The sequence below is a fragment of the Haliotis rubra genome, unplaced genomic scaffold (genome assembly GCF_003918875.1).
Source record: "Haliotis rubra isolate DU_JTF1 unplaced genomic scaffold, ASM391887v1 Scf772, whole genome shotgun sequence".
Taxonomy (NCBI): Eukaryota; Metazoa; Mollusca; class Gastropoda; order Lepetellida; family Haliotidae; genus Haliotis; species Haliotis rubra.
The window spans coordinates 1-15562 of record NW_025767493.1 but is presented as its reverse complement, the minus strand read 5'-3'; the positions used below and the strand labels follow the sequence as shown (position 1 = coordinate 15562).

The 15562-nt window shown below is 38.8% G+C and overlaps 1 long non-coding RNA gene across 1 annotated transcript; it reads right to left on the bottom strand.

Moving 5' to 3' along the window:
• Window positions 1–300: 300 nt before the first annotated feature.
• Window positions 301–15326, bottom strand: LOC124260722. The gene is made up of 3 exons (XR_006894149.1): window positions 15078–15326; window positions 6090–6092; window positions 301–315 (listed from the first exon to the last, which is right to left on the bottom strand). It is a non-coding gene; the product is annotated as an uncharacterized LOC124260722 (long non-coding RNA).
• Window positions 15327–15562: the final 236 nt, after the last annotated feature.

Below are 15562 nucleotides of genomic sequence, written 5' to 3'. Positions count from 1 at the left end.
GTTTTCACATTGGTGTATAATCTCATTGGTAAAGGTAATTTAATTAGCCAATAATGAGCATTTAATCCACTTGTGTTTTTCTTTGGCTTGGTCATCTCCTCCCCACCCTCCCCACCCACCCATACCATTGTCTTGCTAATTAACATGGTCTGGTGATCCTCTTACGCCTTAAATAAACAACTTGCCCGACTGGTAAAAGAGGAACACCCCCATCAACTTACTGGCGGTTAATACATTGAAGGAAAGATGTTGTTTTTACAGGTTTTTACAGGTACAGGGTACAGGACAGGTAGTAATCACTATAGATTAGTAAATCTACATACATAAACACTACCTTTTGACAAATCCGCTGTGAAAGAAAAAAGTAATTAATCAATCAGCGTGTTATCGGTTAACCCTTTGATCAATGTTTGTTTTGTATCTCAGCTGATAATTCGTCTTGCTGCAGTTCCATGAGCATATTGCATAACATGTAATACATTTGTCACATCAGACCTTAATTCATAATGCTGAGTAGATGTATTTACTCCAGACACATGAAATGCGAAATGGGAACCTTTGGCGGGTAACTTGATTGGTATTACCATCATACCTGTTATAAATTCATTAACTGACCATCAAGTGAATGATGACAAATAACATGTGTAAGTTTATACCACCAAACACTCAGCTGGTTACAGCAAAGGGGGTAGTAATCGCTGAATTGCATGCAATGTTAATTGCCTGAAAAAGTTATGGGCCGACACTGTTTGGAGGATATGAACGGAACTTAACGGAACGCATAAGAAATACATATAAGCATTGATGTGTACTGAAGTTAAAATTGTATATACCTGAGTACAGTTTCATTTGTCATTAATACAATATGTAATAGACATCATATGTTTACCTTGCATGATTAAATATCGAGGTAAAAACACAGAAATAAGATCAAATTGGAAAATTGATCAGTCACTATGCCATCTATGCATTAAAAATCCGAAAAGCATATACACTGCTTGTATACTTTATTGCAATCAGACAGGAACTACTGGGGTATTCTCAAATACATGTAACAACATCTGATGAGCATCCACCCTTCCTAATGTCCCGCTGTTTGGGTTGAAGAAATTTTGTCAAGGTGGCCAGAAGCCCAGTCCCTGTGTCCGTCATGGTTGAGGGAGCAGATACCGACAAGCGTGCAGTTTGGTTTGGTAATTAGACTGTTGGCGAGAAACATTAATCGCTCTGGATCAGTTCCCTCTTATTACATGGGGATATATACATGTAATGAGAAGAAGCATGAAAGTGTACATCTCGATTTCGATTAAATAGAATCTGTCCATATAGTCTCCCGTTACCACTCGTGGCTTACGCCTTCTATGTTTTTTATGTGTTTTATATTTCAATGTTTATATGCTGAGACTGAAATGAAACACTATCTTTATACATATATTTGGCTCGTTTTCTCATTTGGTGTGCTGTCATTCGCATAATCCGGAATATCCTCTTCTATCAACACGTAGGCCTGTCATTGTCTCTATAATCCAATGTTAATTTGGTAACGGACGGACATCAACATTTCTCTTAACTCATCTGTTTGGACCAAAGGTCGATAGAGGGAGTTTCCATGTATATTCTCACGCCGTTATCAAGATAACAGTTACTACAACCAGGTGAACAGAAGTATATATGCATAGTGACTAGCAGCAAATTAACACCAGGTAATTCAGCAACTAGCACATCGTTGGGGCCAACAGGAGAGTAAGATCAACAAGTCTAAATCCACCCTTTGTCCAAGTGATGGAATCAATGAACATTCAATCAGCTTGTCTATCCTGAACGTTGTACATCGGAATGCCGCTCTATGCAATAAACATGGAGTTGTTATCACATAAGTGGTATGTTTCGTTGTGTATCCCCATACTGTTTACTGCAGTATAAGTGGAAACTGCTTCACTTTGCGAATGACCAATCTTTTGAAGTTGATTTAAGTTCTACTTAAGTAAACTGCTACCTAACAGATTCATCTCAGATTAAAACATCTCATTCCAAAGTCGTGTTTTCTATTTCAGGTTCTAAGAAATACTGCATTTTACATATTAGACATAAATCTATCGGTACCAGTTTGACGTGTCTGGTCATGAGTTAACTAACATAGTGATTATATATTTTGACCATTACATGTGTCATTCACACGTCATGTATGCCATTCTAATGTTCTCTGATCCATTTCATCATACAGCATTTATTTCATTCAATGTTTTGAAGCTCATATGAAAACATGAAAAATGTTACTGTTCCAGTTCCTTTGAAGAGTGAAATTATTTTTGTTTTGGAGTGTTCCAACCAATAAAGTCATTATGGTTACAATCGGCCTGATTTTAATTAATACCTATCAAGTTAGATGTTATACACGCGTGCATGCACACACACCCACACAAAACATCCGTAATTTGTGAATTCTGTTCGGACGATAAAGACATATCTAATTTGATGAGAATCACTCTATAAATTATCTTCCCTTACTCTGAGAGAAGCATGGCATTATTCATTCATTTTTAATAAATTTATCTGCATAAAAGAAGGTATTATCAAAAATGTGAAACAAACTTCCGTATACTACCATTTCACAAACATTGCGATATTGACCATGGAATAATGTTAAGTTTAGTCTGTTTTCAATGTCATAATATGTGAGGTTCCTCATTCACACATACATACAAACTGACAGCATAAAACAAAACAATATGCAACCAACCCAATGTAATACAATACAATTTTCACCGCCTGTGCATACCGCACTGTTGACGAATCTCTCAGGTGTGTTAGAGCAATAATCACATCGCTACATGATTAACAAACCTACAGCTCAGCAGATTTTAATAACTTACCTTTTAATCAGAAAAATAAGAGTTATGGATGTCTACTTTTTATTGAGAATAACACGAAGTTTCGAGCATATGCTTGCTCCTTCATCAGGTGAAAATCAGGTCACAGTAATGCATTCCACTTCTTAATGCCCATCAAAGATTTAACTTACTTCCAGAGGCTTCTTTAAGAGGCATAAAACGTGTTAATTAACAAGGCGGTAGGCCTTGTTAATTGGTGACTATTAACTGCCTTGATTCACTTCATCAATCAACAAGGGATTAGGTCCTGGGGCGTGCAAAGAACAATAATTTACCATCACCCACCAGTTATCTCCCTTTGTAGATATATTCCAAAATTGTACATTTTGGGAATCTCATATTTCCAAAATTGGAAACATTGTTCTTGAATATGTCATGCTTCTTGCATATTTCATGCAATTCGAACAGTAACTGTTTGACTGCGTTTCTACTTTTAACACATCCTTGCACTTTGCTATTGCTAGAAGACTCTGAAAATTTACTTAGGTAAATAGGTAAATACAGTTTTAGCACACAGCAAATGCTTATATGTATTTCTTATGCAACAATGAAGTTCTGTCCGTATTCTCAAAATAGTGTCGGCCCATAGGTTTTCACATGCAATACAGCAATTAATACTCCCTTGTTGTAACCCGTGTTAGGTGGTATAAACCTACACATGTCATTTGTCATCATTCACTTGATGGTCAGTTAATGAATTTATAACAGGTATAATTGGTGGTAACACCACTTAGATAACCCGACAAATGTTCCCATTTTGCATTTCTTGTGTCTGGAGTAAATACTCAACATTATAAACATCGATCAAACGATTAACCCATACTTTTATCTTACACAGCGGATTTGTCAAAAGGTAGTGTTTGTGTATGTAGATTTACTAATCTATACTGAATACACTCTGTCGTGTCTGCGTAAAACAACTTCCTTCTTTCCAAGGATTAACCGCCAAGACATAGATTCTCATTATTGGCTAACTAAATTAATTTTTTTGTAAAGAATGGCGGACATTATGCAATTAGTTCCCAGGTATGCTATCTTTGGTGACCAATGAGACTATATACCAATGTGAGATACCTGAAACGATATATCACTTTTCGTAAACATGTATTAGACTGTTAAAAGACACATCATTTGGAACTGCTGCAGGTGAATGGTATATCACTCATTTTTGTGGATATTGATGGATACATTCCTTGAACAAAGTAATCGCCTGACATTGTTCTTATAACTCTAATCTGTTTTAATTTTAATAATTGCATTTTGGTTTTTTTTCATTTTTCGTAGCATTCCACAGAATCATTGTTTTCGTCGTGAAGTAATGACAACATACACTAGGGCGTGTGCGAATTATGATTTACATTGGCAAACTATAAAATGTCTAGATATTCCAGTTATAAGTATAGGCAGATCGCCTGATTTTTATTTAGTTTCAAAATGCATACAAGTATGATAATAAACTAATTAGGATAATAAGACCAAATATAAAGACGCACGTTGACTAGTATCTACATACTGGTGAGTGGACGTTTACCACGTGAATGTAGCAAGAAATTTATTGGGCAGTATTGTCACTTCCTCGCTTCCGAGGAAGAAATCGTTATGTTACAAGTTGTGTCATGCCAAATCCTGTTGGCCATTTCTCAAATACATGTTTAACTATGAGTAGAAAGTAGTTTCGATTTTCTAACTTGATGAAAACAAACCATAATCTCATTAATTCTTTAACAGACTTTAGCCCGTGATGTTACGATTATTAAAAACATCCGCCAGTCTGAGAATAAATGCTATTTAGGTTGGTTTTCACCGAGTTACAAAATCAAAACTACTTTCTACTGGTAGTAAAATCTGTATTTGATTGATGTCAAATAGGATTTTGAATGACATATCTTTATAACATAACAATTTCTCTCGTGGAAGCGAGGTGGGTGTCAATATAATACTACTTACAATATTATTGCCACTTCCACCACAACCTCGCTTCCGAGAAAGAAATCGTTATGCTTCAAGTTGTGTCATGGGAAATCTTTTTGGTCATCAATCATATATTTATTGTACTAATACTAGTAGGTTGTTTTGATTCTTTAACTGCCGCGAAGCGATCTGAACATATTTAAGATATCGTTCCAAGCTTCCACAACGCTCGCTTCGCACTCACAAACATAACCCATCTAGCACGAACTACGGGGTCCGGTGGAAGTTAGTGCATGGTGACACCATCACTGACCCCTAGGAGGGCAACGCAACGACTGATGGCAACGCAACGATTGATGGCAACGCAACGATTCGTTTTGCCTCGAGTAGGTTTCTGTTGTTCAGACCATCCTTTAATGTTGGAATATGGGCGAAAAGTAAATATAAAACAACATGAGCGATTCTGCCCTCTGTGTATTGTACTTACCATTGAATCAGAGTACCAATTCTTTATTAAATGTTCATTTTACTGTGATCTGAGAAACAGCCTGCTACAACAATACTACATAAATAATCCATGTGAAACTAAATTTATCAACTTATTATTGTCTTCCAATTCTACAACTGTTAACAATCTTGCTAAGTTTATATTTTTGCATTGACAAAAGAGCGAAGTTGTCGAATATAGAGTATAAGGTTAAATAAGACATTGTACATGTAAACATACAGCTTAATATTATATATGGCGCTGGATTGTATTGTTATCTTCATAATTGTATAACGGGTCGGTGGCCCTTGTACGAAATTAACTCTCACTCACTAGATATAAGCTTACGATGACACATACCTAAACTAAACGTGACAAAATTCACTTTTCACCTAAAACATTGAACATTTAAAATGTGTTCACCACTGCAATTTCGACTAGTCAAGTCGATTATCCTTTCGTTAACCCCTTAAACAATCATTACTAAAACAACACCAAACATCAAAGACTACCGCCAGTCGCCTTAACGACCCCATGAAAGACTCATGCCGCCCCATGCCACTATTGCAATTAGCCCATGCAGAACAATAATTTACCATCACCCACCAGTTATCTCCCCTTGCGGATATTTCCAAGATTGGAAATTTTGAAACATCATCTTTCCAAAATTGGAAAGTCTTGGAAACATCATCTTTCCAAAATTGAAATGTCTTGAAACATCATCTTTCCAAGACATTTCCAAGCTTGGAAAGATGGATTTTTTTTCCAGTGTGTATTGATGGTCTGAGACCCATCAAGACGACCTGGCGGACTTGGTCGAGGTCACAGTCGAGGCGTCTGGCCAAACTCGTGATTTCTGCGACGAAATCATCGACGGATTGGGCTGGTCCCTGTTTCGCCATGTGGAACCGCTGAAGCAATTTTATGTCAGTGGCGGCTGTATCTGTTAAGAAACTCTTTTTTTAGACGCTCCCAAGATTCCTGTGGCGCTTGTGGCAGATCGTCATACCACATTAGCGCCTTTGACCTCAGTAGCAAGGGAAATGCGTTGCATTTCTCTTGATCGGTCCATCTCTTTAATTTGGAAAAACGCTCGAAGCGCTGGAACCAAAATTGTCCAATTTGTTCAGTTCCAGACCAAGGAGAAGGTGCTAGATTGTTGGAAAACTTATGATCGTCTACAGGTGGTGTATTGTCTTCAGGTGCCTGGACCATGGTCGGTTGAGGTTTCTGCATGGGTTCCAGTGTTCATGGGCTTTGACTTCGTGTTACAGGACCAGCATTAGATGGTTGGGACACCTTGTCCTTGGAAGCCATGAGCCCCACATTTCCACCACTTATCTTATCTTAATAAATACGACAACACAGGGATGTAGCTTCTTCCGTTATTCCCGCCGTGATGTTGCTGGAATATTGCTGAAAGCGGCGTAAAACCAAACTCAGTCAGTCAGTCAGTCAGTCTTCCATTTATTCCCTGAGGCAGAGCCCAACTGACGAACTTCGTTCGGACCTCCCGGGATATCCCCTCGCCCTTGACCTCTACGGGTCATCAGCCGGTCACTACGGTACTCCAGTGAGCTCAGCCCAGCTCAGCTTTCCCGGCCAGTACATACATTAATATAATCTGTCTTGTCTACAGATGCACTAAGTTCTTAATTCTACGTTGCCTACTTTGTTACACTATGTTTCATTTACAACATATCTGCTCAGCACACTAACATGTATGTACAACCAATAATATTTCATATATCTATAATATTATCTATAACATAACATCACTACGATTAATGTCAAAACGATCCTCTGCTGCCATGCTGTATTCAAGTAATCGTGATTATTGTGACCAAAATACTCAATCATTACACGCATTCTGTTTGGTATGTCGCATTTTTGCAAAGAACATTCAGAGACATAGGGTGCGTCTCGTGGTAGTTTAAGGAAAGGGAGAGTGGTGGCGAATACATTAACTCGTGAGACTACCTGTGGGTAATGTAAGTTTACTCCATGTATCAGATATATTGATGATGCTATTTAAAATCCATCGGTCTTAAGCTAGTATGCTGTATCAATGAAAAAAAATAATACTGTATTTGTGTATTCATACTCCTACTGCTCAATAGTGGTGGTCCGATTACTTGAAATAATTGAAGATTGGTCGCAATGACTAAACCACCAAGCAATCGATCATGTTTTCTCACTTTTATTCCTACTCCTCCTACTCCTACTTGTAGACACTGTGTTTCCTTTTCGGTTGCCCCAAATACCTGGGAGATTGCTGTGTGCAGCGTTAAACATCAAACAAACGACCCAGAACAAGGTTTCGGGAAAACGTTCGTATGTACTGTAAATTCACTCACTACGTCATGTATGTAAGTCTATACTGTAGACTGACCCACTACGTCATGTATGTTAGTGTACTGTAGACTGACCCACTACATCATGAATGAATGAATGAATGAATGAATGAATGAATGAATGAATGAATGAATGAATGTTCTTTATTTCCAACAATGGTTTGGAGAGTTATACATCCAGTTATGTATATATTTTTAGAGCATAACCCACATTTGTGACAAAATAGAAAGTTCAATAATATTTGGAAAAGTCAACAGAACATAAGAAATCAGAGCTCTTGGCAACAGATGATCACTGGGCAATATGTACAAAGCATTGCATGCTATTCTTATACATACAGAATGCTGGCTAAGTTCCATGCACTGATGCGTTTTGCAATAATGCTCATGAACCTAGCCCAGCTATCAAGGGTCATGTCCTGCACAACCGGAGTAATGGAACCAAGGTATGTGAGGATTTTAATCTCGTCTTCTGCATCTTCGAGTCTCATATACCGGTCAAGAGACACGTTATCAAACAGATGCTCGCTCAGTGCATTGCTGTTTTCTACCAGCTTGTTACAGTATAGGAGTTGATGTTTTACAATGTCCTCACTTTCAGTCTCGCATATAAGACACAGTCCAAGTGTGACGGGCAGTATACCCAACTTTAGCAGAGTATAGACAGGAGGGTGGCCATGTTATAACACAAACACAGGTTCCAGAGACGATGAGGAGAGAGGCGCGTATCAATGGCACCAAATCTCTGCATATTTGGACGCTCTTGGAGTTTATTTCTCAATTCCGTGTGTTCGTGGTGGCATATAGCCTTCTGTACCATGGAATTCCATACATTTTTGCATGGAAATTCTCCTGTTGTCATGAAAGTGTCAATGATATCTGAAAATCCATATTTGTGAGCTGCATTCAAGAGGTCATGGGCAATCGATCTTGTACTTTTTACCACAGTAGACATATATTCCGCAAATCTCAAATACAAGATAGGCTTCACAATACTGGTACTGGCTGAGCGACAGAGTCGGCCCCAAAACAGGAGCTTTGATTTATCTACTCTGCCTTGCATTGACCATAGTCCTAGCACCTGAGCTGTAGCAAACTGTAGGAGATCTCTTGTGGAGGTTCTGGACTCTTCTAGCAAAGTAGCGCTGGACAATTTCCATTTCATTCATCTCGGTGCTGCTGATATTGCTCCATAGCTCACATCCGTAGAATGCAGAAGGAAAGATAACTCTTTGCCAGATATTGGACGATGACACAGGGTTTAATCAACCAGCTCGTAATCCTACATCTCGTAGTAAGTTTATTGCTCTTTTTGCCTTGGCTCATGCACGAGTTGTCCTTTCTCTTGCTTTCTCTATATGCATGATGGATCCCCCATACACAGTGTTGGATTTGATTGGCAATCTTACATCCCCTATTCTGAAAACGGGTTTGTTGAGATATTTTGTAGAATTTGTGATGGACAGGACACAGCTTGTATTGGCGTTGTATGTCATTCTCCAACGGCAGGCATATTGGTGGATCTTGTTAAGAGCCATATTGAGACCATATACAGTAGTACTGACGACTGTGGTGTCGTCAGCAGGTGAACCGTCGGGATGTGATTCGTGCCAATGATTAGTCCACATTGTAATTGGTCGAGCTCCGAAATGAGGTCATTGATGTAGACTAGAAACATCCATGCTGATAACACTCGGCCTTGTCCTACTCCTTGGTGGATATAAAAAACATCACTTGTCATCCGGTTGTACTTTACACAGGCTTGTGCTTTTATATGATTGCTGGATTAGATGCCATGCACGATCCTTCACACCAATAGTGTGTAGTTTCAGGAGGAGTCCGTCGTGCCATATTCTGTCGAAGGCCTTCTCGTTGTCTAGGAAAGCAGCATACATGCTTGAGTTCCTATCCTGGTAGTATGAGATAGCTTCCTTCAGGACGTACGTAGCAATGTTAGCTCCATGCTGTTTGCGGAATCCACACTGGAGGCGGTTTGGAAAGCCTGGGTTTGCCATTTTAAGATAGGATTCTATGTTGGTCAGCAACAGTCTCTCAAATATCTTGCCAATGACAGATGTCAGGGTTATTCCACGGTAATTACTTGGGTTGGTTTTGTCCTTGTTATTTCCCTTGTATATTGGAATAATGGTTCCAGTTCTCATCATCTGAGGAGTGTAGCAGGAGCTAATCATCGTGTTGTAGAGGTGAGCCAGATGTTTATAGAGCAGTTATCCAGCATTGCATAAGTGTTCCGCTGTAACACAGTCAGGCCCTGGAGACTTGTTCTTTTCAAAGATCCTATTGCTCTTTCTCACGTCGATGGCTGTCACTGGTGTCTTCAGGATCGGATCATCCTTGAAATCTGATGGGTTGACATTTCATTCACTCTTGATTTGGTGTCTTCGTAGAAGTCAGAGTCGAACTCAGGTCGGGTTATTTGGGAGAGCAGGTCCTGGTAGTAGCCGACCCACATAGAACATATGTCCTCAGGAGTGTTTGCGGTCATCTCCTTGTATTCTAGGGACGTACAAGTCACACTACACCTTCTCTGTTTTCTAACAGTACGATAAAATTCGCCAATGTCCACTTCACAGGCAGAGTGGAGCTCTGTGTACTTCTCTCGGTCCCACTCCCTTTCAGCTTTTCTCTTCTGTCGTCGAAGACGCATTTAGCTTTCTTTGTATGCTCTGTAGGATCATATGAATCTCCTCTGGCCCTATCTTCGGATATCCATTGTCGTCTGGTCTGTCGCATCTGGAAGTGATAGTAGTCCAGACTCGAACCTCTCCAGTACGGTCTCAGGTACGGCCTGTAGTGTCCTGTGGGTATATGCATCACTGTTGAGGTGTGGATAGAGCTCACAATAGCATCGTAGTAGTGTTCCACCATATCACCGCTACAATCCTTTAGACTCGGCATGGTGTTCCCCAGCATCTTGTCGACCTCTGATGAATACATGTTTAGTTGTGTAGCATCAGCCTTTTTCCATTTGAAAGGTTTTGGATTCCACACTTTTTGTCCTGTTAGGAACATGTCGCTTATAAGTTTCGTCACAACGGGAGAGTGGTCAGATATGTCGTATGTAACATCATTATGTATAGTTGTCACTTACACTGATGATTTCAGGGACACTGCTAAAAAGATATAGTCAATCAATGATGACTGTGTTCCAGTTTTATTGTGCCATGTCTTCATATTTCCTTTAGTATCACCACAGTCGACTGACGACAGCATATTCCTTGAGTCTAGGTAAGTCTGAAGAATAACAGACCTACTGGATCCTGCATTGTGGACCAGGTCTGTGTTGAAGTCCCCGCATAATATAACATAGCCACGTTCTGATAGCTCGTCTACAACATCAAACACCTCCTTGACACTCTCTTCAAACTCTGCTGTGCTGTGATTAGTGGAGGGAAGCAGAGCACAGACTATATACATGTCACCACACTGGGGGCGAGACAGTCGCACAGCTACAACACTATCATACTCGCATTCACATTCATAAACCTCTCTGAACATATTTTTCTTAACTAGTAGTGCCACCCCACCTTCTTCTTTATATCCTTTCTGATCTGCTTTAATTATATATCTAATATCAAACGTGTCATGCAGACAATCAAACCAGCAATGAGTTCTGTTATTAAGCCAATGCTCACACACAGCAAGGGTATCGCAGTGATTTGCTAATGTCTCTAGGTACTGCCCACTGTACATTACAACTCTAGCATTCCATGTTCCTATGCACAGTGTGTACTGTAGACTGATCCACTACGTCATGTATGTAAGTCTGTACTGTAGACTGACCCACTACGACATGTATGTAAGTGTGTACTGTAGACTGACCCACTACGTCATGTATGTAAGTATGTACTGTAGACTGACCCTCTCTGACAGATATGTAAATATGTACTGTAGACTGACCCTCTCTGACATATATGTAAATATGTACTGTAGACTGACCCAGTACGTTATGCATGTAAGTGTGTTGTATAGACTGATCCACTACGTCATGTATGTAAGTGTGTACTGTAGACTGACCCACTACGTCATGTATGTAAGTGTGTACTGTAGACTGATCCACTACGTAATGTGTGCACTGTAGACTGACCCACTACGTCATGTATGTAAGTGTGTACTGTAGACTGACTCACTACGTCATGTATGTAAGTCTGTACTGTAGACTGACTCACTACATCATGTATGTAAGTGTGTACTGTAGACTGATCCACTACGTAATGTGTGCACTGTAGACTGACCCACTACGTCATGTATGTAAGTGTGTACTGTAGACTGATCCACTACGTAATGTGTGCACTGTAGACTGACCCACTACGTCATGTATGTAAGTGTGTACTGTAGACTGACTCACTACGTCATGTATGTAAGTCTGTACTGTAGACTGACTCACTACATCATGTATGTAAGTGTGTACTGTAGACTGACTCACTACATCATGTATGTAAGTGTGTACTGTAGACTGACTCACTACGTCATGTATGTAAGTCTGTACTGTAGACTGACTCACTACATCATGTATGTAAGTGTGTTCTGTAGACTGATCCACTACGTAATGTGTGCACTGTAGACTGACTCACTTCGTCATGTATGTAAGTGTGTACTGTAGACTGACTCACTACGTCATGTATGTAAGTCTGTACTGTAGACTGACTCACTACATCATGTATGTAAGTGTGTACTGTAGACTGACTCACTACATCATGTATGTAAGTGTGTACTGTAGACTGACTCACTACGTCATGTATGTAAGTCTGTACTGTAGACTGACTCACTACATCATGTATGTAAGTGTGTACTGTAGACTGACCCACTACGTCATGTATGTAAGTGTGTACTGTAGACTGATCCACTACGTAATGTGTGCACTGTAGACTGACCCACTACGTCATGTATGTAAGTGTGTACTGTAGACTGACTCACTACGTCATGTATGTAAGTGTGTACTGTAGACTGACTCACTACATCATGTATGTAAGTGTGTACTGTAGACTGATCCACTACGTAATGTGTGCACTGTAGACTGACCCACTACGTCATGTATGTAAGTGTGTACTGTAGACTGACTCACTACGTCATGTATGTAAGTCTGTACTGTAGACTGACTCACTACATCATGTATGTAAGTGTGTACTGTAGACTGACTCACTACATCATGTATGTAAGTGTGTACTGTAGACTGACTCACTACGTCATGTATGTAAGTCTGTACTGTAGACTGACTCACTACATCATGTATGTAAGTGTGTACTGTAGACTGACCCACTACGTCATGTATATTAGTGTATACTGTAAACTGACCCACTACGTTATGTATGTAAGTGGGTACTGTAGACTGGCCCAATACGTTTTGTATTTAAGTGTATACTGTAGACTGACCCACTATGTGATGTATCAATTCCTCGGTGAAGAAGTTTAATTGAATGGAATGAAATACAACTGATAAAAGATAAAATAATGAATATAGTATGTTATGATCAAAATATGGTATAAGAAGAAGACAAATTCATCAATATTCCCCGCAATGGCAAAATACTCTTTATGTATATGTCCACTGGTTATGACTATGTCAAATGTTTTGTTGTGTATATCAGTGAGTGAGTGAGTTTTATTCCCCACTCAGCAATATTCCAGGTATATGGCAGCGGTCTGTAAATAATCGAATCTAGACCAGACAATCCCGTGATCAACAGCATGAGCATCTATCTGCCACAAATGATATGTGTCGACCAAGTCAGTGACTATAGTGCAAATAGGAAGGAGAGTGCACAAAGTTGTTTTTAAGTTCTGCACCGGAAAAGAGCACTACCACCAATTTCTGTCGAAATCAAACTTGTTGCCATGGAAACGCAAAATAGATTTTAATCAGAAATCCAAAACTACCAAAAGGCACCAGTACACCACCAGACCTATCGATGTGTCAAGTTTGGTGAAGAAATATTCAACGGTTTTAAAGTTCAGCTCTGGAAAGACAAATGTGCACGGGCAGACGAAGGCTATTTGAATATTTCCGCAAACGCGTTGCGGGGATAAAACCGACATTATGAGTTTGTCATACGTATAATTATGCATCTAACTGCATAATATTATTCTGACTGCAATATTTTGACATAATATAATAATGACAGACAGAGACACAGGCAGACAGACGGTGTTTTATTTTGTATAAAGGCCTCAAGACCCATGGTACAAAGTCTGTTTGCAGCTTGCATAGGGAAAGGAAGTGGCAGTTACATTAACATACAGTAAGAAAATACACGTTACAGAACAGGTTACAATTTGCAATTACATTAACATCTGGAAATATGCGGTAACGTCTTAAGTGAATATTCATGACCATGTTTAAAGTGTCATTAATTAATCCTCATTTCGTGATACACGACATGGACTTCATCCTCAATAGCATCATTGTGATTATGGAATACTCATTCATGAATGTAAGTGGTAAACCGCTTCGAACTAACTACATCTCGATTATTACTACCACCCCAAAACTTTGTTAACAACCGTCTACAATGAAAATCTATGTTAAATAGAGCATATTTTATCACAGGCAAATTTAGATTTTGTTTAGATATATATATAGAGAGAGAGAGAGTCTTTATTTCCTCCAGTAGTTACCGAAGATTACAAACAAAAACATCATATTATATTACAACACGTACACATGAATATTAATAATTGGATGTTTAGAGATATATCTACAGAAATTGATGACATGAAGAGAATCATTCTGTATAACAGTTCACAAGGTGAGGTTTCAGGTCATATACATACAAAGAAAAGCGTAACAGTATCGTTTCCCATAGTGTTGAATCTATAGAGTTATAAAGTCGTTTTCGGTCCGAAGAGAAATGACAACATATCTTGTTCACCTTGCATTTCAAATATTTACGTAAGTTTCAACATCAAGTTTCATCAATTAAGTATGCAAAGAAATCATTTCGTTGTTGTATTAGGTTTTCACAGCGGAGAAGTATGTGGAAATCATAGGGTCAAAATGTTTGTTTATTACAAAGAGCACACTCTTTCGAGATTTTTCCTCTTGATAATATTTTGACACAAAATTGCAAGGAATATTTATAATTAGGGTGTTTATATGCCAGTTGCCAGAAAGTATGGTGTAAGAGAGTGTAGTATGAGTTGTTGCATAAAATGACATGCTTGAACGATAGAGTTTGTGATCGCCATAATTGTTCTTCATAACTATGTACAGTAGCATTTACAATTCTTCTCCATACCCGTTTTGGAGGAAATATGCCTTGAGCAATATAATTGTCAACAAATGTATTTTAGATTATACTTTTTCAGATATTGATAAAAGATCATCACAGATGTTGTTAGATTTTACTGAAGTTGCAATAGCAGCACAAAAGATGGTGTTTTGCAAAGTTGTTACACTCAGTGTTACATAGTAACAAGCAAATGAAATATATAGATCCCACGTAGTCCCAGAAAGAACTGTTATTGAACCTCTCAACAGTTTCAATTTCGGGTCACCTACAGACTGGCAATAGCTAAAGAATGACAATAGCAAAACTAAATCGATAAAGCGAAACATAGAATATATTTCTCTTAGGTCCGCCAAGATGTTTTGATATTTGTAAAATCACATTAAAAAAGAGAATCTAAAGATCACTACTATCCTAGAGAGAACAGTATTTCTACTTTCTTTGGCTGACTTAAATAAAATATATACGAATCACCTAATTTACATAATTCAGGACAACACCAAACTAGTCGATTAAGCAAGTATACAACAGAATTGTTCAGGTGGGCAGTTTCGGTACAATGGCAAGCAAGCAAAAAATCGGTCAGCATTGATGCCAGTATTTATTCCAATGCATATAAACAACATAAGGCAATACCTAGCATATCTCACACAATGAACATCAGACATGTTA